General features: G+C 42.1%; 1 protein-coding gene and 1 pseudogene across 1 annotated transcript in view; one reads left to right on the top strand and one right to left on the bottom strand.

Moving 5' to 3' along the window:
• Positions 1–23,055, bottom strand: part of ADCY2 (adenylate cyclase 2) — a 1,382,785-nt gene that overhangs the window by 1,042,676 nt on the left and 317,054 nt on the right. The gene's annotated exons all lie outside the window — the stretch shown is intronic.
• LOC148511421 (5S ribosomal RNA) lies at positions 19,329–19,447 on the top strand (annotated as a pseudogene).

Raw genomic sequence — 23,055 nt, forward strand, 5'->3', positions numbered from 1 at the left:
GTTACTAGCGGTGCCCCCGGCTTCTTTTCTGGCTCTCCTCCTCTCCATCCTATGCCCCGCTGCTGCCGATTCTTTCTGGCTGCTGAGATTTGTGCTCCATTGTGGAATGCAAACCGAGAGCACCTCCTCTCCACCTATCTGCTACTTCTCCTCCTCTTTCCTTCCCCTGCTGCATCGCGCTCACGCACTGTATATGTGCTGAGCCTGAGAGTACCTGACTGCTGCCTTGATGACCCCTGCCAGTGCCAGCAGTCTGTGTGTGAGCAGGAGTATCTATTACTTGAGGCTATGGAGAGCATGTGCCCCGGCCCCCCTTCTCCTTGCTCCTGGACTAGGTCACAGTGTGTGCTACTTCTTGCCTGGCAGGCAGCTCCATATGCTTCCCTATGTGGATCCCTGCCCCCACCTCTACTGTACTTCCCCTCTCTCCTCACCAGCGGGACCTGCTGCTGTCATTGCATGCTCTGCAGAGACCAAAAAGAAAAAACAGAAAGGTGAGTACATAACATCTGAGCCCCCTCTGTGTCTGCAACTTCTTCCCATCCACACCTGGAAACTGATGCCTAAAAAGCTAAAAGCACTTAGTAAAAAAACACAGCAAATCTTTTTCCAATTGATCAGAGTATTCATTTAATAAGATGTAGTGAAAGAATTAGGTTTATAGTTTTTCTATTTGTCTCCCCATTGTCTGACTGTAGTGTTTGCAATAAATAGAAGTCTTGCAGTATTTGTATTTTTTTTTACTATTTGTCTCACTCTTTTACCTCCTCTATATATGCACCCCTTACACACTAGTGTCTCTGCCCGCCGCCTCCCTACATTTGTGCCCACCCCCTTTCCCCCTGTCTCTGCCCCTCCTCCACCTGTCTCTGCTTGCCTCCCCCACATATATCTCTGTTAGCCCTCTCACCATCTGTCTCTGCCTGGCCCCCAAATCTGTCTGTCTGCACACCTTATATGTGCCTCTGCGCAGGATCCAGATCTACAGGTATGTGATATCAGTGAGTGAGTTCAATGGTATCGAACAATCAGAGGAGGAGGGCCCCAAAACCAGAATCATACCTAGGGCCTCATGGGGTTGTAATCTGGCTCTGGCTGGAGATGGACCACTCAGGAGCCCTGTAGTTGCCTCTGACATTGGCCCACAAGCCAGATGCGGCCTGCAAGGCAGTTGGGTCTGACCCAATTCATCCTGGTAGGTCGGACTTCTGTTTGGGCTGGAGCATACAATGTGGGGGCCAATGTGTTCTATTTTTTTCCTGTGGGGGCCAATGTGTTTTATTTATTTTTAATGTTTTTGTTGTTTTTGTACCTGTGCATGCGTCTGAGTTGCACACAAATCCCAATGGTGTTCGCACTGAATTGAAGTACAGATTTAGATGCAGGCACACGTGAAGAAGTGTATTAAAAATGTGTTGTGTGTTCCAGAGCGGTTACAGGAGGTTGGCTTCTCAGACACAGATGTAACGTATGGGCGTGCTATGTATGGATAGGCATGTTAGCATGGGAGCGGAGGCCCTAGGTACTGCAATCCACCCACAGTCAGCACTTTACGGCTCTGCATCCTGTAAGTGATAAGATACATTGGTAGTAACAATATTCTTAGGCAGACACTGCTTGGCAGTATAAGAAGTCAATTTCAAGTCAGTTGGGACCGCATCATACACTGATTGCTGGGACTGCATAACAAGACTGTCCTTGTGTGCTATGGAAATGTTCAAACATGGAAGGGATCCATAGTACTTACTGGCAGTCTATTAGAAATTAAGATTTTTCTGCTCACCACAAGGCATGCACAAAGGGTCTGACTGACCCACATTATTTTCAGCTACAGAAACAACTCCCATGTGAATGCTGGTGAGAACTGTCCAAACTGGGAAACAGAGAGAGGACAGTTTTACACTCATGTCAAAGAGAGAGAGAGTTTACTGAGCCAATTGTTTCTATCTATCTAATTCTGTTTACCTGTTTGTCATATTCCTGTGCATGCACTGTATGTCTGTCATTCCTGATTCCTTATAAGTGTATTTTTTTGGATACTTATTACTTCTCATTTTACTTTTCTATATATGCATAGAGTCTACTCCTTTTCTGTTTGTTTGATTTTGTCTCAGACTATTGTCTGGCCTTATACCTGTCTGACTGCCATTTCTATATAACAGTCTATTTCTGTCTCTCTGTATCTGTTCGACCAGATAGCCTGTAATCTATCTTACTGTCCTATTTTCTATGTTGAAGTATTTATCTATCTGCCCTATTTCTTTATCTGTATATATGTCTGTCAGTGTCTTGCAGTGTGCTGCAATTTAATAGTACTGTATGTGATCTGAAACTAGTTTGTTTGAGAGTCTATTGTGTAACTATCAGAGAATGAAAAAATAAGTAATATAGGATAGCAGAATAGGGCTTAGCATATTATTATTTTGTAGTGTCTGTAACATAAAGACTGGAGATTAGAATAATTCTGTATACTGTATATTGTATATAGGTCACCAAAATAAAGCTTTGCACTGTAAGCAGTGACCATTAGAATGTTGCAAAAATAAGACTGTACTGTGTTAGATTATAAATCAATAAATCAATTTAGCTGTACAATGCCACAAGAATTTAACCCTGCAAATCAAAAGCTTTTATTAAGCCAACTGTATAACAAACCCAACTTCAAATTTGTCTCTCCCACAAAATGTTGCCAATTAGTGTATTATATGTTCATGTTTGTGTGTCTGTATAGAGATAGATAAATCAATACTGTTCATCCATTTTCATTATCTTCTCCCCCACCATGGTCTTACAAACCCACCACTAAACCCTGCTCCCTCACTCCTCTCCCTGTCATCTCACCTCCAGCTGCATCACACTAAACTCCCACCATGTCCGCCACCTGCAGTTTCCCTTCCTAGTTCAGGAACCTGCTGTTAGGATGCAGCCTGTGATCAACCGCTACTCACCACTGCGCTGGCATCCTTGAGCTTAGGTGTTCAGTCACGGGGGTGGAGGTGAGTGGTGGGCTGAGTATTCTACCCGGGGTCTGCTAGGGCTTCAATGCATGTATCCTGGTTCCCATGGTGGCGGGCATGGGTGCAGCCATGTTGGTAAGTATCACCAGACTAGTCTCTCCTAATGGTAGTCCTGTGGTCTCTCAGCTGCTCTTCTGATCCAATGACCAACGACCTAATGGTTTTTAGTCTGACTCCAGGAACAGGAAGCTGTTGCTCAACTTCGCTTTTCCAGTGACTGTAATTACTAGCTGTTGCAGCTTTCCAAGTTCCACATTCTTTCCTACTATTGTGTTATATCCTTGTGTCTGGATTTGCTCCTTGCGTTATACTGTTTATTTCCAGTGACTCTTTCCAGTGATTCTCAGGATCAGACTTCTCCAGTGATTTCTTCAATGCTAGTCTCCCTGCAGAAGCTCCAGCACTAATCAGCATCTAATTCTACTGTGTATATGTCAGCAACTATCTTTGTGTGAAACTCCAGTTTAACAACTTCTGCACCAGCAGATAGTTCAGTAAGCTTCTTTTTCTTTCTATTACATTATTTTTAAAATCTGTATTAAAACAGGGATTCACCTATAACCCTATAGGCATTATTAAATCCTAGTCAAATAGCATTCTCCCCAATCTTTCTATTGCCTGCAGCAATATCAGGAGTAAGCTGTGTACTGTTTCGAAGTGTCGGTGCCTGTGTCTGCTTCTGAATCACCAGTGTTTGCCCTCAGAAGCCTATCCTGCATCTGGATCACAAGTGCACTCAGTACCCTATTCTGCATCTGGATCCCAAGTGCCCTCAGTATCCTGTCCTGCATCTGGATCGCAAGTGCACTCAATACACACTCTCTAGTCTTCGTGATTTTTCCCAGTTCACCTCTGTGTCTACATTCCTTGTGTTTCTCAGAGCAAGTCCATGTCTGGATCCCCAGTGTTTCATTTAGTTCTCCACGCCTGCATCTCCAGTGTTACCCAGAGCAAGGCTGCATCTGGATCTCTGGTGTTTCAAAGTACATTCTGTATCTGGACTTGCTATATCTTTTCATTGCAAGTCAGCCTCAAGACCTCCCATGTTTCCCAGAGCAAACCAGCATCTGGATAATTTCCAGTAACTTCCAGGGCCTTCTCATTTCTAGTGTTTCCCAGTGTCTGCATTTCTAGTGTTTCCAGTGCTATCTCATTCTAGTAGGTACCGTCCAGAGGGCCACGAACTGCTCACTTGGTGTGGCCAAACCCAATAGGGGGGGTCACTGGTGAAGACCACCAAGTGGGTTAAACTCCACGCCTCTGGGCAGGTCTAGCCAAACCTGGGTTTGGCCATTTAGGGAGACTTAATCACTGTCACTCTTTCAGTTGTTTCCTAGCCACCCCAACCCCATGGCTTTTTTGTGCTCTATTGAGGAATTCCCTGAGCCCATCATTAGAGTTTGAACAGCAAAAACATGCAAGCCGCTTGGTTTCAGGGTGAAGCGGATTTTCAAAACTTACTCTTTCATGTGAATGCACAGGAAACAACCCAGCAACTCATGAGACAGCAGCTACAAGAACTTTCTAGTCAATTGAAGGTTTTTTATTCTTTTCTTGCTGCTCTGACTCCAGTCTCTTCACAAGTCCCGCCAGTGAATTCTCCTGTGTTTTCTTCTCCAGACATTTCAGTCTACAGCCCACGAGAGGGCATTTGATTTAGCAATCTCAGAGGAGGCATCTGGGCCAATATCTTCAGAGGAAGACTCTGTCTTGTTAATTTCAGGAGACATGTCTGAGTCCTCAGTGCCAGTTGGTGTGCTTTGTGCAAAAGTTTCTAGAGAAAATCTTAAAGGATCATCTGCACCCTCAAATTTAATTTCTCAAAATTTGAGTTTAGTATCCCAGGAGGGGGTTTCTAGTTCCATGTCTCAGCAGGTGGTTTCAAGTTTTGTACCCCAGGGAGGGGGTTTCTATTTTCTCACCCAAGGAGGGGGTTTCAAGTTTCATACCCCAGGAGGAGTTTCTAGTTTCTCACCCTAGGAGGGGGTTTCAAGTTTTGTACCCCAGGAGGAGGTTTCTAGTTTCTTGCCCCAGGAGGGGTTTTTAAATTTTGTGCCCCAGGAGGGGGTTTCTAGTTTCTCACACAAGGAGGGAGTTTCACGTTTCATACCCCAGGAGGTGGTTTCAGGTTTCATGTGCCAGGAAGGGTCTTCTGGTGTTAAAACCCAAGAGAAGTCTTCAGGTGTTATAGCCCAGGAGGGAATTTCAAGTTTCATACTTGGGGGGAGTCTTCAAGAGTCATGCCCCAGAAGGGGGTTTTAAATTTCATACCCCAGGAGGGGGTTTCTAGATTCATACCCCAGGAAGGGGTTTTGAGTTGTACACCACAACAGGGGGGTTTCCAGTGTTATGTCAGAGAAGGAAGTTTCAAGTGACTTGTCCATTCCAGTCAGTTTGACTACTATATCTGAGGTATCCACGTTTCAGAAAGGAAAAGGTTCAAAGTTAAGGACCAAGAAAACTTCAAGTTCACAGTCAGATTCTTCACCTTCTTCTGAAGACAAGACCAGTCCTGCAGCTAAAGCTCTTAACACTAAGCAAATTCCTCATGGAGCAGATAATTGCATGGAAGGCTTAACCTTTGTAATCACAGGTATCTTGCAATCCATTAAGAATGATGAAGCCAAGTTAGTAATAGAGAGCTAAAGGGGCAAAGTTAGTAGAAATATCAGCAGAAAGACTAACTACTTTATCATGGGTCGTGACAGTGATGAATTCAAGCAAGTGAAAGCAATGAGTCTTGGCGTCAAGCTTTTTGATGTGGATGGCTTCATTAGAATAACTGACCCCTCGTCTGACAAGGAGTCATCTTCTGAGCATATCATCTCGATGAATGATGGTTTGTGTAACACTAACTCTACCCTGTCATTGGATTCTACCAATCCTGATACAAACCAAGGTTTGTCTTCTCTAGTTTCAATAACTATTTGTATTTATAGTTTCAATTTAGTTCCACCCAACTATTCAAGAGCTTCTTCAACTGTGGCCAAATCCTATACTTCTGATTCTCTTACGATCTCATCAGTTGATTTGTATAAGTAACATCAGTCACTTCCACCTGTCTTGTCTACTCCTCAATCTAAGAAGTCTCAAGATAGTTCTATTCCTGCTCCTGAGCATAATTCTATTTCCCAGGATTCATCGAACGCTCCAGCGTGTGTTGTTTTTGATGGAGACATTACTTAATGTTACGCACTACTTGAACAATATATGACCTTAATGGGAGCTAATCTTTCATACAGTATTACAACCATCAACCTTGTTAAGTTTCTTCTTAACTTCAGAGGAACAGTGTTAGAGTGGGCTAATCCACTCATAGAGTCCAAAGACCCTATACTTTTAAGTTTGAGGACTTTCAGTATGGTTCTCTCAAGAATTTTCTCCCTCATGTCCACCTTCTGGTAACTTCTCTGACGAAGTTTCTAATACAAGTTTACCACCCACAGATATTGAACTCAGAAACACTTCTGTGCTTCCTTCTCATAACAGTTCCACTCAGAATCAATATTTCTGGTAGAAAAAACTATAATATCCTAAAAAATATCAACTTGGTAAATCTACAGTTCCTCATAACAAGTCTTACATTTTTTTTTTCAGTTTTTCTGGTGTCTAAAGTTTTTCGAGTTTTTTTAAGTTTCTCTAGTGCACTTCCTAGGTGTCCGAAGTCCACCCTAAAAGTGGGGATACTGTTAGGATGCAGCCTGGGATTGGACACTACTCACCACTGTGCTGGCATCCTTAAGCTTAGGTGTACAGTTGCCAGGGGTGGAGGTGAGTGGTGGGCTGAGTATTCTCCCCAGGTTCTGCTAGGGCTTCCATGTGCATGTCCTGGTTCCTGTGGTGGTGAGCATTGGTAAAGCCATTTTGGTCCGTATCGCCTGATTAGTCTCTCCCTATGGTAGACATGCGGCCTCTCAGCTGATCTTATGATCCAATGACCAACTACCTATGTTTATTTAGTCTGACTCCAGGAACAGGAAGCTGTTGTTCAACTTCACTTTTCCAGTGACTGTAATTACTAGCTGTTGCAGCTTTCCAAGTTTCACATTCTTTCCTTCCGGTGTTATATCCTTGTGTTTTGATTCGCTCCTAGCTTTATACTGTTTATTTCCAGTGACTCTTTCCAGTGCTTCTCAGGGTCAGACTACTCCAGTGGTTTCTTCAATACTTGTCTCCCTGCAGTAACTCCAGCACTAATCGGTGTCTAATTCTCCTGTGTATATGTCAGCACCTGTTTCTGTCCTAAACCTCCAGCACTAATCAGCGTCTAATTCTCCTGTGTATATGTTAGCACCTTTCTTTGTGATGAGACTCCAGTTTAACAACTTCTGCACCTGCATGCGTATGCAACACAGCAGCTGTGTACTGATTCAAAGTATCATTCCCTAAGGCCTGTGTCTGCATCTAAATCACCAGCATTTGCCCTTTGTACCCTATCCTGCATCTGGATCACAAGTGCACTCAGTACCCTATTCTGCATCTGGATTCCAAGTGCCCTCAGTATCCTGTCCTGCATCTGGATCACAAGTGCACTCAATACACACTCTCTAGTCTTTGTGATTTTTCTCAGTTCACCTCTGTGTCTACATTCCCTGTGTTTCTCAGAGTAATTCCACGTCTGGATCCCCAGTGTTTCATTTAGTTCTCCACGTCTGCATTTCCAGTGTTACCCAGAGCAAGGCTGCATCTGAAGCTCCAGTATTTCAAAGTACATTCTGTATCTGGACTTACTATATATTTTCCATTGCAAGTCAGCCTCAGGACCACCCATGTTTCCCAGAGCAAACCAGCATCTGGATCATTTCCAGTACCTTCTCATTTCTAGTGTTTCCCAGTGTCATTACATTTCTACTGTTTCCAGTGCTATCTCTTAAGAGGGTGGGTCTTAAGAGCTCATTTGAAAGATTGTAGAGAGGTGCTGAGTCTGATGGGGAGAGGGTGGGAGTTCCAAAGGTGAGGAGCAGCATGGGCAAAATCTGGGAGGCGGGAGTGGGAGGAAGTAATCAATTGGTATGAAAGGCGGCTTGGTTTAAGTGAATGAAGAGGGCGGACAGAAGAGTAAAGGGAGATGAGATCAGAGATGTAAATGGGAGAGGGGTGAGGGCTTTGCAAGTGAGTGTGAGAGCCTTGAATTGGGTTCTGAAAGGGAATGGGAGCCAGTGGAGGGCTTGCAAAAGAGGGGAGGCAGATGTAGAGCGTTTGGAGAGGAAGTTGAGTCGAGCAGCAGCATTGAGCACAGACTGGAGAGGAGAGAGATGGGATTTGGGGAGGACAGCTAGGAGAAGGTTACAGTAGTCCAATCTGGACATGACCAGTGAATGTACAAGGGTTTTGGTAGCATCCTGGGTGAGAAAAGGTCAGATCTTGGAAATATTCTTGAGATGGAAATGACAGGACTGCGAGAGGTTCTGAATGTGTGGTTTGAAGGAGAGGGAAGAGTCCAGGATGACTCCAAGACAACACACTTTGGGACAAGATGAGATAGTTATGCCATCTATTAATAAAGAAAGAGTGGGACATGATGTTATGTGGGAGGGTAGGAAGACTATCAGCTCAGTCTTAGACATATTAAGTTTGAGAAATCGCTGGGACATCCAGGAAGAGATAGCAGAGAGACAATTAGAGATACGAGTCAGTATAGAGGGGGAAAGATCAGGTGAGGAAAGGTAGATCTGAGTATCATCAGCATAGAGCTGATAATGGAGGTCAAAAGAGCTGATGAGTTTACCTAGAGAAGATGTATAGAGAGAGAGAATAGGAGAGGTCCAAGAACAGAAACTTGGGGAACACCTACTGTAAGAGGCTGTGGGGGGAGGAGTCATCATGAGAGGAAACAGAGAAGGAATGGTCAGAGAGGTAGGAGGACAGCCAGGAGAGAGCAGTGTCTCGTAGACCAAGGGAGTGAAGGATATGCAGCAGTAGAGGGTGGTCCACAGTGTCAAAGGCAGCAGAGAGGTTAAGGAGAATGAGCAGGGAGTAGTGGCCCTTGGATTTGGCAGCAAGTAGGTCGTTGCTGACTTTTGTGATGGCAGTTTCAGTGGAGCGGAGAGAACGGAAGCCAGACTGAAATGGGTCAAGGATGGAGTGGGAGGAAAGAAATGTGGTGAGGTGGTTGTAAACAATACACTCAAGGAGTTTGGAGGCAAAAGGGAGGAGAGAGATTGGTCGGTAGTTAGAGAGAATGTTAGGATCAAGGTTACATTTTTTAAGAATGGAGGAGACAGGGGCATACTTGAATGCAGAAGGAACAGTGCAAGAAGAGAGGGAGAGATTAAAGAGGTGGGAAAGATGGGAGCAGACAGAAGGAGAGGGGTAGTGGAGGAGGTGGGAGGGGATAGGGTCGAGGGTAGAGGTGGAGGGGGTGGAGGACTGGATAAGGGCCTTAACTTCCTCTCCAGTCACAGGGGAGAAGGATGTCAGAGTTGGTAAAATGGATGGGGAGGGGTGATCCAGGAAAGGAGGAGGTGGAGAGCTGGGGGACTGGTTGGATATGATGTCCTGACGTATGGAATCAATTTTAGATGTGAAATAGGTAGCAAAGTCAGTGGCAGAGAGCAAGGAGGGGAGATGAGGAGGGGGTGGGCAGAGGAGGGAGTTGAAGGTGGAAAAGAGATGCTGGGGATTTGAGGACAGGGAGGAGATGAGATTCTTGAAATATGACTGTTTAGAGAGGGAAAGGGCAGCACTGTAGGATGACAGCATGAATTTAAAATGGAGAAAATCTGCCTGAGCGCGTGATCTTCTCCAATGTCACTCGGCGGTTCGTGAACATTTTTGCAGGTATCTGGTGCATTTGGAATGCCAGGGTTGAGGTGTGGATTTGTGAGGGTGAGTAGTGATCGCCGGAGCAAAAGAGTCAAGAGCAGAAGTAAGGGAGGCATTGTATAGGGAAGCAGCTTGCTCAGCACAGGAGAAAGAGAGGATAGGGGAGAGAAGTGAGTCAAGTAGGGATGAAAAGAAAGCAGTGTCGATAGCTTCAATGTTACGCTTAGTGATGGTGGCTTTTGGAGGTAGAGGAGGGGAAGGAGAGAGGGATAGGTTAAAAGAGAGGAGATGATGGACAGAGAGGTGGAATGGGGAATTGGAGTAGGCAGAAATATCACAATGGTGAGTGAATACCAGATCAAGCAAATGCCCACTCGCATGGGAGGTTGAAGAGGTCCATTGGGAGAGTCCAAATGAGGAAGTGAGGGTGAGTAGTTTGGAGGCAGCAGATTCTGTGGGGATATCAATAGGAATATTGAAGTCACCGAGGATAATAGAGGGAAGGTCTGTGGAAAGAAAGTGAGTGAGCCAGGAAGCAAAGTTGGGTGATACATAGGGGCCATTAAAACTTTTGCTATGGGGCCTTAAAATACCTAGTCATTCCCCTGCCCCTGACTCTCCCTCCAAATTCCTTGAACACTTCCTCCTTTCTGATCTTCCCTCCATAATCTTAGATGATTTCAATATCAGTATTGATATCCCCACAGAATTCTCTGCCTCTAAACGCCTTACACTCACATCATTGTTTGGTCTTCCCAATGGACCTGCAATCACTTCATCTAGTCTTCACCATTGTGATATTTCTGATTACACCAATTTCCCGTTCCCCCTCTCTGACTATGACCTCATCTTTTAACATTTGCCTCACTCCTTCCTCTGCCTCCCAAGGCTACCATCACTAAGCCGAACATCCTCCCGGTTTGACTCACTTCTCACCCCTATTGTCTCTTTCTCTTGCCCTGAACAAGTAATTTCCCTATACAATGCCTTATTTACGTATGCTCTTGTTGGTGAACACTACTCACCCTTGCAGATCCACACCTCAACTCTGGCATCCAAATGCACCAGATTCCTGCAAAAGTGTTTATAAACCACCAAGCAACAGTAGAGTAACTTGTGCTCCAAGGCTGACGTCCTCTATTTCATAGTTATGCCATCAATCTATAGTGCTGCCCTCTTTCTCTCTAAACACTCATATTTCAAGAACCTCATTTACTCCCAGTCCTTAAACCCCCATTGTCTCTTCATCACATTAAACTCCCCCCTTTGCCCAAACTCCTTATCTCTCATCCACACTCTCTGCCCTTGACTTTTTCAACCATTTCACATCTAAAATTTACTCTACCTGTCAGGACATCACAACCTACAGACCCTCAGCACACCACCCTGCATTTCCCAGCCTATCTCTCCCCATCCATCTTGCCAACTCTGATATCTTTCTCGATAAAGCATGGGGAATAAATCCACACTGGAAACATAGATTATATATTACCGGCCTTGAGCATGAAAAGTTGCTCACCTATTGGCACCTCAAGACAGTCATATAGAAAACCAACTATGTAGCAATACAATGTAAAACATACAGGTACTTTATCTCGTTGGTGCTCCCATGAGTCAAAAATAACAATACATATATATAAAGAGAGAAAAAGAAGTCTCGTGGTTTGGGGCACTCTTATGCATTAGTTAATTTACCTAAAATATAACTTTTATTAGAATTTCTTTCAAATTGTATAATGGTCCAAAAAAAATATTTGATGCATATAAACATTTGTTCTCATTCCGCGATCCACACTGATGACCATGGATCTTATTTATGCCCAATCAAGGTGCTTCAGATAGCATTATAAAGTCCACAGTCCCTTTTTGTGTGTTTTGCTAACCGTTCAGTGTCCACCAGTGCACAGGTTAATAGGAGATTGCAATTCATCCCTATGATACAGCAAGGAAAACACCAGGTTGAAAGTATAGTGTCTATTTTTCCTCAGCATTACTTGTGACTGGCAATGAAGTGAGCAAGCCACATTGGCGAAACGATCATCTTCTTTGTAAACTAACTGGGACCTGCCAGCATGGGAACCAGCCCAGTATACACCGCTATTGTCCTGTGAGATGGTGATATACATATTTTGTGTTTTTCATACTTGTCTATAAATACACCGAACTAACTATATCTGTATCTCCTTATACATCAAATATATTTTGTTGGACCATTATACAATTAGTCCTATGATTTATTTATTTACAAAAAAATATTTTTCCTGTGAGAACACCAGGAATCAAGAATTATGGACCTCATTCAGAGTCGGTCATTGTGGCTGCACGGTCGTAAAGTAAAAGGGGCCAGATATGCAAATGAAGCGCTCGCAAGTTGCGTTGTTAAGATGGGATCATTAGCAGGGCGAGCGAGGGGAGGATGTGGCCGTAAGACTAAAAATACGCCCCCTTCTCGTTCCCATTACACATCATCTCCAGGCATATAATGATTAATTGAGACCATCGGGAACCATCGGAGCTGGTTGTAGACCTTAAGGTTGACCATACCCTCTCTTAAGCACTACGATCAAGCCAGTGTAAAAACCTCCCATGTCACATGTGCCATGACACTACTTAGTTAATTATGCACTCCCATAAAACGCCGTTTGCATAGTCAGGCACGCCTGCGTTCGGATCTCCACTCCCCCGTTCACAAGCACCTTCCCCTGTTACCACCCACAAATGCCTCATCCTGTCACTCAAACTAACGATCTGGCCAAGTTGAAGGAGAGAGCAATTTCTGATCGTAATAGCTAGTTTGCGCATGTGCATAGCGAATTTTACGCATGCGTAGTTTAGCGAACATCGGTGGTGTACAACCGTGCGGCTGCAATGACCGACTCTGAATGAGGTCCTATATCTCTATCGTGACAGGAGAACAAATGTCTTTTTTATGACAAGTATTACAGTATGTACATTTCTGATTCTGCATTAATAAAGCTAAAATATCTCTGGTTGGTATTATTTCAAGTGGTTTTAATTTGCTTATGCTTGCGTGATCTATGCCAATACCCGAACCATTGATTAATGGGCTTATGGTATGGAGACACTTACATGTGATTGCATTGTTGGTTACAAGCAACACTTAATCCTGGTTTACAGGATTTGAGACACAAATTTTACTCAAGTCTGTATTTTGCATTTTGTTGTTTCTGTGTGTGTTGACTGATATCCTGAGCCCACTTTATTTTAAAGAAAATTCTAATAAAAGTTAGATTTTAGGTAAATTAACTAATGCATAAGAGTGTCCCAAACCAAGAGTCTTCTTTTTCTCTCTTTATATATATGTCTGATATATTTCTCCCCTGTATCTGAAGATGAAGTCATGGCCCCTCATCTGGTCCAAACCCTCCTTCCATCTTCCCACTTGACCCTATCCCCTCTTCCACTACCTCTATCCTGTTGCCTATTCCCATTTTCCCACCTATTCAATCTCTCCCTGTCATCAGAGCTGTCCCCTCTGCATTTAAACATGCCATTTTCTCCCCCATTCTTAAAAAACCTCCCTTGATCCTAATACTCTCCAACTACTGACTCATCTCTCTCCTCCGCTTTGCCTCTAAACTCCCTGAACGTATAGTACAATCACCTTACCACCTTTCTTTTCTCCCTCTCCCTGTTTAAACCATTTCAGTCTGGCTTCTATCCTCTCCACTCCACTCCACTCCACTGAAACTGCCTTCATGAAAGTCAGCAATGACCTCCTTTGTGTCAAATCCAAGGGCCACTACTCTCTTCTCATTCTCCTTGACTTTTCTGCTGCTTTTGACACTGTGGAGCACCCTGTCCTCCTGCAAATTCTTCCCTCCCAATTTGCTCCTAAATGCCAGAAAACAGATGAAAATGGTCGTCAGACAAGTTTGTTAAATGTTTGATCTAAACAATTTGTTCAAACAATAGTTTTTGTCCATTTTCCGGCGTTTGGGAGCAAATTGCTGATTGTCATTTGCTTTCATACCTTACCAGGTTTTCATTCCAACCAATCAACTAGTTGGCTGGTTGGATGTAAGTTGGTCTAGTGTGTAGCCAGCTTTACTTTAGTTATCTGTGTCACTGTAGAAGGGCACAGGTTCTCAAACTCAGTCCTCAGGACCCCAAACAGTGCATGTTTTTCAGGTCTCCTGACAGAATCACAATTGAAATAATGAGCTTCACCTGTGGAACTTTTAAAATGTGTCAATGAGTAATGAGTACACCTGTGCAAATGTTGGGTGACCTGCAAAACATGAACTGTGTGGGGTCCTGAGGACCGAGTTTGAGAACCACTGTAGTAGGGTATATATGGCTGATGAATTATAGATATTTTTATTTGAAACCACCTAAATACCTAACTTAGGAACGTATCTCATATTAAAGTAGATAATAGATATTTCTATGTTTCTTGATATTTTTTCTTTTTTGTATATTCAATGTTTATTAACAATCACAAAAACAATCAAACAATAATTATATAAAAAATAATATAAAATCAAAAACATTGTGAATAAATATTTTTGAAAATAACAAAGAAATCAAAAATAAAAAATCAAGAGAGGGAAAGGGAAATAAAGGATGTAGGAAAACACATCAAGGTAAATAGGGTCAAGGGGGAAATAGTAAAGAGGTCAGATTGGATAGCCTATTTATATAAACTGTTAGCCACAAAACATACTACCCAAATAGAAGAAAATGTAGTATACGCTTATCTGCCCGTTATACCTGGACAAATGGTCCCAATATTCAGTAGATTCCTTATATTCCAGCCAGGCAAACCATGTGATGATAAACTCCTGTTGTCTATCCCAGCTGGAAAGAGATATATCTTCCATATCCATGTACATATCTATTCTATGAAACCAAGCAGATATCGGAGCTATTAATTACTAAAGTCAAAGAAAGCAGGTTGATTCCACAAAGACCTTGGTTGTATATAGTTTAAATCAGATAAAGATTTAGTAAACTAAGTTACAGTAAGTTGGTATTCAGTCCCTATATTGGGTGTAAGTTGCCCCTCTGAGGCTGGTGGTGGTCCCAGAGTCAATTGTATCAAACATGTAATTCCAAAGAGAAGAAACAGAAAGACACTTTTGTGGGACAATATTTTAAATAACTTACTTCTAAAATGTAACTTTTATTTCCATAGTAAAAATGTTGTCCTGTCTTTGTAGCCATTATCCAAATATAGCTTGGCGGACAGGGAACTGTCCTTCCGTTTGTAAAGTTTTGGATGATTTAAGGGACTTAACAAAGGCAAATCAGAATTACAGGTATTTCACAACATTTCATCTCTCTTAAAAAATAGGCAACATATTTTTTATGCAATCACAAATTTACAGTATACTGTCAATTGGGTATATAGATTGCTATCTGAGCACCTTAGATATGATGTACCAATCATTAATTAAGTTTAAAGAAACAAGTGGATTCTTTGTGGCTGTCTGCATAGCTGGTGTTCCTAAATCCGCTTATCCACTACACGATAAAATTAACGATTGAACAATAATAACATCATTATTGTTCAATCGTCCACAATATTGTGCTGTGGATATGCCTTCAACGACCAGAGATGCATGCTCCCGCTGGTCATTGATGCCGTCACTCATCGTCTGAACCTGCTGACCAACCTGACGATATCGTCAGGTTGTGCAGGTTCAGGTATGAGGGAGGGTGCCGGCACTGAACAATATATCATTCAGTGTGGGCTCAATGTCCACTGCACAATATAATGAACGATAACGATTTCGTTATCATTCAAAAGTTCATTCAACATTGGTTTCTCAGATATTGAAAGTGCAGATAACAGTTGTCTCAGGTGACAGTTGCTGTAGCATAATTAATTAATAAGCTCAGTAACACCAAAATTGCAGGTAGTAACACTCAAGCTTAACTAAAATTCATGGTTTTACTAATGTACAAAGTCACAGATTAAGCACAATGGAATTTGTCGTGTTGAAAATTATGGCTATATGCATTGGAGCCCTTTTTGCACAGATTCAAGCTCCGTCACACACATATGTACAAATCTCAGTGGTCTGCGTACACTAGTAATGAAGTACTGAAGCTTTGTCACTTCCAATACTTTATTTGTGCATATAGGACAAACAATTTGAGCGAAAATGCCCCACAGCATGGACCTGGTGGAGAGGGGCTATTTTTCATGACTTGAGCACACATCTGTGTACAGTATATAATCTATGAGTTTCTTTATGATGCTGGAGCAGGGTAAAACCATGAGTGCACAGGAACATTTCATTAAAAATAGAAGTGCCGAGTATAAGGATCTTTTAGAAAATATTTTCATTATTATTGTAAAAAACTATAAAGAGTGAAAATTACTTAATGATGCAGGAATGGGTACTTCAGAAATGTTTCAAAACAGCCTCAGCACAGGGCTGAAAACACCCTCAGCAGCAAAGGGGTTAAAGAGCAAATGTGATGTTTAAGTTTTAATCATATTTTAACCTGGCCATATGCCATACTTGCCAACTCTCCCTGATTGTCAGGGAGGCTCCCTAAAATAGTAGCAATTTCCTTATCTCCCAGAAGAGTCCAGCAATCTCCCTGATTGTACCTTACTCCCTTTATGTAGCTGTTATATACTTGGAAATATAGAGATATACACAATCAAATGGGATCATTAGTATAATTTCCCTGTATTGGTTATAAGGCACAAGGCTACATGCATTTTTTGAAAAGTATCAGTGCATAGTCATCAACAAGAAGAATGTACTAACTGGTTTGGGACTCGTTTACATTTGGATATAAATCAATTTTATGACAGGTCTCTCAGATGTAGTTGTACACGTCCACTTTACCGCCATTGTTGCTGGTACAATCTGCCTGAAATGATTTTTCAAAAGTAGGCAAGTATGCCATATTATCTGTGCAACATTCCAACTAGTGTAGTTAGCTGGTTGAAATGAAAACTTGTATTTGAAATTGATTTAATCCATTTCATTAAACCAATTTGTCTGAACAACCATTTTCTGTCAATTTTCCGTCATTGTAGATCAAATAATTAATGAAACTTGCACAGAGAAAATATGCTAAACTATCAACAAGTAAAAAACACAAATGTACTGCCATACTTAAAACAAGAAAGCAAATTCATGTACAAGATTCAATATTGTACCTTGATGAAACCATGTTGTGCTATGGGTGGGAGACTTTAAAATGTTTACAAAATTACAGTTGGGCAGTCCAATCTCAACTCAAATCATAGTGTAAAAATAATGTATGATAAATGCAAAAGCAGCCAAAAATATCTCTGTATGCTCATAAACAAAAGTGATTGGACACCTCTGCGCAAGCGCAATGCATACCATTGCACACAAGTTCCAAATGGCCACTAATGTGGCTGATTTGATAAGAACACTTCGTAGGGAGGCCCATGCACTTGCAGTTCTATGGAAACAAAGAATGTTTTTATCAGGACAACAATACCACCTGTCATGTTTCCAGGATGATGCTGGACTGGTATACAGAAAACTCAGTAACCTGGATGGACTGGCCAGCTCAGAGTCCAGATCTTAACCCCATTGATAACCTCTGGGACGTACTGGAGTGACGGGTGGATTCTAGGCCGACTCGACCTTCTTCACTGTCACAGTTGGTCACTGTACTTAAGGTGGAATGGCAAACCATATAGCCTGCTGTTGTCCAGGAACTTGTGGACAGTTTGCTAAGAAGGGTGTCTACAGTAATAAATGCACGTTGTGGATTAACAAAGTACTGATGTCAATAAAATCTAATTTATCTATTGCTGTCAGTGTCCAATCACTTTTGTCTACAGTCATGGCCAAAAGTTTTGAGAATGACACAAGTATTGGTTTTCACAAAGTCTGCTGCTTCAGTTTTTATGATGGCAACTTGCACATACTCCAGAATGTCATGAAGAGTGATCAGATGAATTGCAATTAATTGCAAATTCCCTCTTTGCCATGACAATGAACTTAGGGCCTGATGCAGAGCCACTCGTAAGCGGCCACTCGTTCGCTCCGAGCGATGTTTGCCCAACTGCGCATGCGTACGGATCGTTATACGCATGCGCGAACCAGTCAGTGCAGTCGAAATTCATGTGCTCGCAAAATAGCGAATGCCTGATAATTTGAGTGACAGAAAGAGGCGTATGTGGGTGGTAACAGGGGAAGGTGCTTGAAAACGGGGAGTGGAGATCTGATCGCAGGCGTGCTTAAAGGTCAAAACGGGCGTTTTATGGGTGTGCATAATTAAAACAGCAGCGTCATTGACCACGTCACTGGGTTATTTTATAGCCAGAACTGCTCGCAAAATTGTGGTAGCAAAAACCAACCACAAGAATAGCGAGCAGCTCATACCCTGGTCGATGTACTCGATTAATCTAATAAATAGCGGACATGACGTAGGATGCGAGCGGCCAGGGGGCGAAGTTTCCCTAAAAACGACCACAAGTTTTTTTCGCTCGTTCAGACCTAGAGGCGTGAACAGACCGCAAACAGCGAACGGTTCATTTGAATAGCCACCCCTATTTTCTGGACGAGCGAGCGCTAATTGCGTCCGGCTCTGAATCAGCACTCTGATCTCTTATAGTATAATTTGGAGACCTGTCTGCCCTATGGCTCATGCTTTCTTGCAGGCATCTGATTACACAGGCTCATTTATGATCTGACTATTGTGGCAGCACAGTGGATGTACTGCTGTGAACTCCCCAGTTTTTAGTTGGGGTAGATTTGATGTTATTTCACATGGTTATGTTTTCATTGCACACATGAGGACGTGATTTATGTCCAGCTTTCTTTCCCCCATCATTCAGGGGAATAAATTTGAATAACCTATTTGGCTCTTTTTTACTATCACTGTGTGATGATTTTGAGACACACTTGTATCCATTGTAAATATAGCGAAACACACTCTGTATAACTATATTACTTGGTAACAATGTATGCTATCTATTAAACGTTCCAGGGGAATACAGATTAGTACAATCCCTATATGAGGACTTGATTGGCGCCCGGTCTCTGCCCCGGTGACTTAGGGGAACGGACACTAGCAATACATTTTGCTTTCTTTTTTTCTTTTTTATTACCACTCTGTGTGTTGTGACCATGTGATGACTTATTCAATGTACATCCGTATTTCATGTTAATAATACAAATTATGCTATGTATTGTTTGGTTAAAATGTATGGTGTCTGCTAAGTGCTCTAGGGGAATATAAATTAACACCATCCTTAACGAAACATATGGGATTTGCATTCATATGAATACTATATAAATGCCATTTACATGTGATATGATTATCCCCAGGCACTATTAGACTGACATTACTTATACCTGCATTTAGATCATCTGTTTATATGGCTATATGAATATGATATACATACTTTATAAGGTAACATAACCAATTTATTCATTAATCAAAGTATGCTGGTACAATACTTTGCTTGGAATTTATGTCCATTGTTTAATCAAAGCGGACTTCTCATACTGAGTTAGTCCTACATAATGCCCTTAACTATATTACACCAGGACCCCCAATCTCCTGTTTATATAGTCCTACAACCATACCTTACTGAATATGCCCAATCTCATCTGATCTTGGAAGCTATACAGTATTGGGCCTGATTATTACTTGAATGGGAGACCACCAGGGAATATTGGGTGTTGTAGGTAATATTTAGGACTAAGTGATTACATTTGTTTTGGTTTATGTTGATTTCAGGATCATCACGGGTACAAAACTCCTGTATGATGTGAATAGATAATCTAGAAGTTATAGGAGCATAATTACCCAGAATTATTTGAATATTTATTTCACCGTATCCATTTATTCTATTAAAATGACAAGATCCGCAGCTTTTTAATAATTACTAATAAAGGTTACATTTTATTAAAATTGATTTAAGAGTGCCCCAACAACTAGCCCTTCTTGGCTCTTTGTTTTTTGTACATGTTATATTTTGGGCTTTGGGAGCATCACCAACAACATGTTATGTCACAATCTCTAATACAAAATGAAATATGGTTGGTTGTAAATTAATGCCGTAATAATATATGGTTCTGTGCGGTAGCAACCCCCCTCCTCCCCTTTTTTCAAACCATGGTTACCTGCAAGGAAACATGTGCAGTCATCATTGCTTTGCACAAAAAAGGGCTTCACAGGCAAGGATATTGCTGCTCTTAAGCTTCCACCTAAATCAACCATTAATCAGATCATCAAGAACTTCAAGGAGAGAGGTTCAATATTTGTTAAGAATGCTTCAGGGCACCCAAGAATATCCAACAAGCACCAGGACTGTCTCCCAAAGTTGACTCAGCTGCGGGATCAGGGCACCACCAGTGCAGAGCTTGCTCAGCAATGGCAGCAGGCAGGTGTGAGTGCATCTTCATGCACCGTAAGGCAAAGACTTTTGGAGGATGGCCTGGTGTCAAGAAGGGCAGCAAAGAAGTCACTTCTTTCCAGGAAAAACATCAGGGACAGACTGATATTCTGCAAAAGGTACAGGTATTGGACTGCTGGGGTAAAGTTATTTTCTCTGATGAATCCCCTTTCAGATTGTTTGGGGAATCTGGAAAAATGAAGGAAAGGTGAGCACTACCATCAGTCCTGTGTCATGCCAACATGTGTGGGGTTGCTTCTCAGCCAAGGGATTGGGCTCACTCACAATTTTGCCTAAGAACACAGTCAAGAATAACGAATGGTACAAAAACATCCTCCAAAACCAACTTCTCCCAACCATCCAAGAACAGTTTGGTGATGAACAAAGTTCACATTATGCCATGCAGAAATCTTAGTTCACATAGGCCCCACTGACCCCATTCAGGTGATGTAGCTATGTTTGCGGCCCTCCATGTGCAAGGGCCCCTAGACATTCACCTAGCTGCCCAATTGTTAAACCGGTTTACGGCACTAGTTTAGTCTGATTTCTACTCGCACCACAGGAGGGTGCAAGCAGAAATCCTCTAGTGGTTTTACAGCAAGACCAAATGCATAGCTCTGATCACTCATTCCAAATGCTATTCAACATCACATTAAACTGAATTCCCCCCACAGAACTGGACACTAAGTAATAAGAGATACTATTTGTTGCATAAATAAGCTTTTTTTCAATCCTAATTTTTGTATTAAACATACTATTAATGTTGCGCTATTCTCTCTATCTAATGTCAAGTCACTTATCTATTTTATATTAATAGAATATTGTAAAACATATGTATATGGGATTTTGTCCTTTAGAAAATGTTTGTCTTTTTTTGGGAGCAATATGTGTTGTTTCCCATCAAACCCACAGCTTTTATTTATTGGAGCTTTGACACTAATTTTATATATTATATGTCACAGATGTGGTTGGCTGTGGACCCGGACTAAGGGTTCTGTCTAAAATGACCACTGAGAGGTCTGGGCAGAAGCTGGGAGATCTTATGTAACTTGTCCTCATGCTGTTGAGCGGCTTAGAGAGGAGTGGAAAAGACTGATACTGGACTCTGGAATACTGAGTGCCGGGATTGACCTGGAATGCTGTATACTGGAATTAAACTGGAATGCTGGACACCAGGTTTGAACTGGAATGCTGGATACCAAGATTGAATCAGAATGCTGGACACCGTAATTGAACCAGTACACTGTTCTAATCAGGAGTCTGCAGACTTCGCAGATAGAAGAACTCTTAGGTGAATAATCAGTCTGGAAGGAATAGCACAGTCTCATGCTCACATTGGAGGTGTTGCAGCCTGCATGCTGGGCAGACTTCCCAGGCAAATCATAATATCCTGACCCACAGGACAGGTGGCAGAGGTAATTCATAAAACAAACTAGGTTAGACAAAAAGGTTTTAGAACACTCACATTTTTTTTAGTTTTATTAAAACATATGCAGTTTAGAGTCTCAATGTACTTTGACATTAAAGCATAGAACAAATACATAACTGGAAATAAAAAATCAAAATTTTTTACTCAACAAAGCAGTCAACTTTCGCAGATATAACCACCAAACACATTCTTTCTACAATGGAAATCAAATATTGTTCTAGAAGTTCTTCCCAGCACAGTGGCAGAAGTTTCCACAAATCTGTTACACATGTAGGTTGCTTTGCTTTCACCTTCTGGCCAGCTCATCCCAAACTTGCACAATAGGGTTTAAATCTGGGGACTGTTCTGGCCATTCCATGATTTAAAGCCTAAAGTCTTGCTCTTTTACTTGAAGGAAGTTTTACCATAGCCTTGAGGTATGTTTTTTTGTAGGATGAACCCTTGACTAATCAACCAGGAGATAAGTGAGTATTGAATGTCTGTTGCTGATCAGAAAAAGAGCCCCAGACTATCATGCTTTCTTCTCCATGTTTGACAGTTGGTGTCACAGGGGTTTATTTACTAAGCTGAGTAGGCAAAAGACTTTTACAAGTCATTGCATAATAAATAAGACCCACACACTAAGGAACCTTCCTTTTGCCTACTTGGCATACAAAAACCTCTGAGTGATGAGCCAAAAATTTAAATTTTTCATTCATCAGTCCATATGACTTTTTTCCAGTCTTGAGTAGTCCACTAGTGGTGCTTCATGACCCCGGCAAGCCTCTTATTTGCCGCTGCAGAACAGCTGTAAATTGTTAATCCATTAATTTGTTCCTTGAAAAAGGCATCTTTTAAAAACTCTGAAACTTACATTATTTTTAATTTTTACTTACATAAACTTTTTAACTGCCAGCAGTGCGCCACTTACCTTGATGCCATTTCATGTTATTCACTGGACTTGAATTGCTTAAATTTCAATAGAAACTGGAAAAATTAAGGTGTTCTAAAACTTCTGACAGGTAGTGTACTCTACACCTGCTCCACAAATGTGTGTGTCCTTGATACATTTCTACTTGTATTTAGGATTTTATCTTAAGTTACTTCACATCCTTTGTATTAATATCATCGCAAGACTTTCTCTCTTAGGGCTCCGTTCAGGGTCAGATTGGGCCGCTGGGACGCCGGTCCAGTTCCCGCTGGGCCGTTCCCATCATCCCATCAGTGCCCACCTGTCACCCCCTCTGCTGGGCCAGCTGCCATGATCGGAGCTCACCTCCGATCGGGCAGTGTAAACTGACAAATTCTGTGCATGCGCAGAAGATTACAGAGGGAAAAAAAATGGCCGAAGGGGAGCTGCTTTTTTGCGGAGCCCGTCAGTGGTCCGCCTCTGGTCCGCCTCCGGTGCGCCTAATCTAGGGGTGGGCATTAAGCACCCCCCCAGCCCTAATCGCTCCATCAGTCCAGGAGAAACAGGAGCCAGCTAGCCACGC

Source organism: Taudactylus pleione, unplaced genomic scaffold, assembly GCF_031769625.1.
Source record: "Taudactylus pleione unplaced genomic scaffold, aTauple2 ptg000309l, whole genome shotgun sequence".
In the NCBI taxonomy this organism is placed as follows: domain Eukaryota; kingdom Metazoa; phylum Chordata; class Amphibia; order Anura; family Myobatrachidae; genus Taudactylus; species Taudactylus pleione.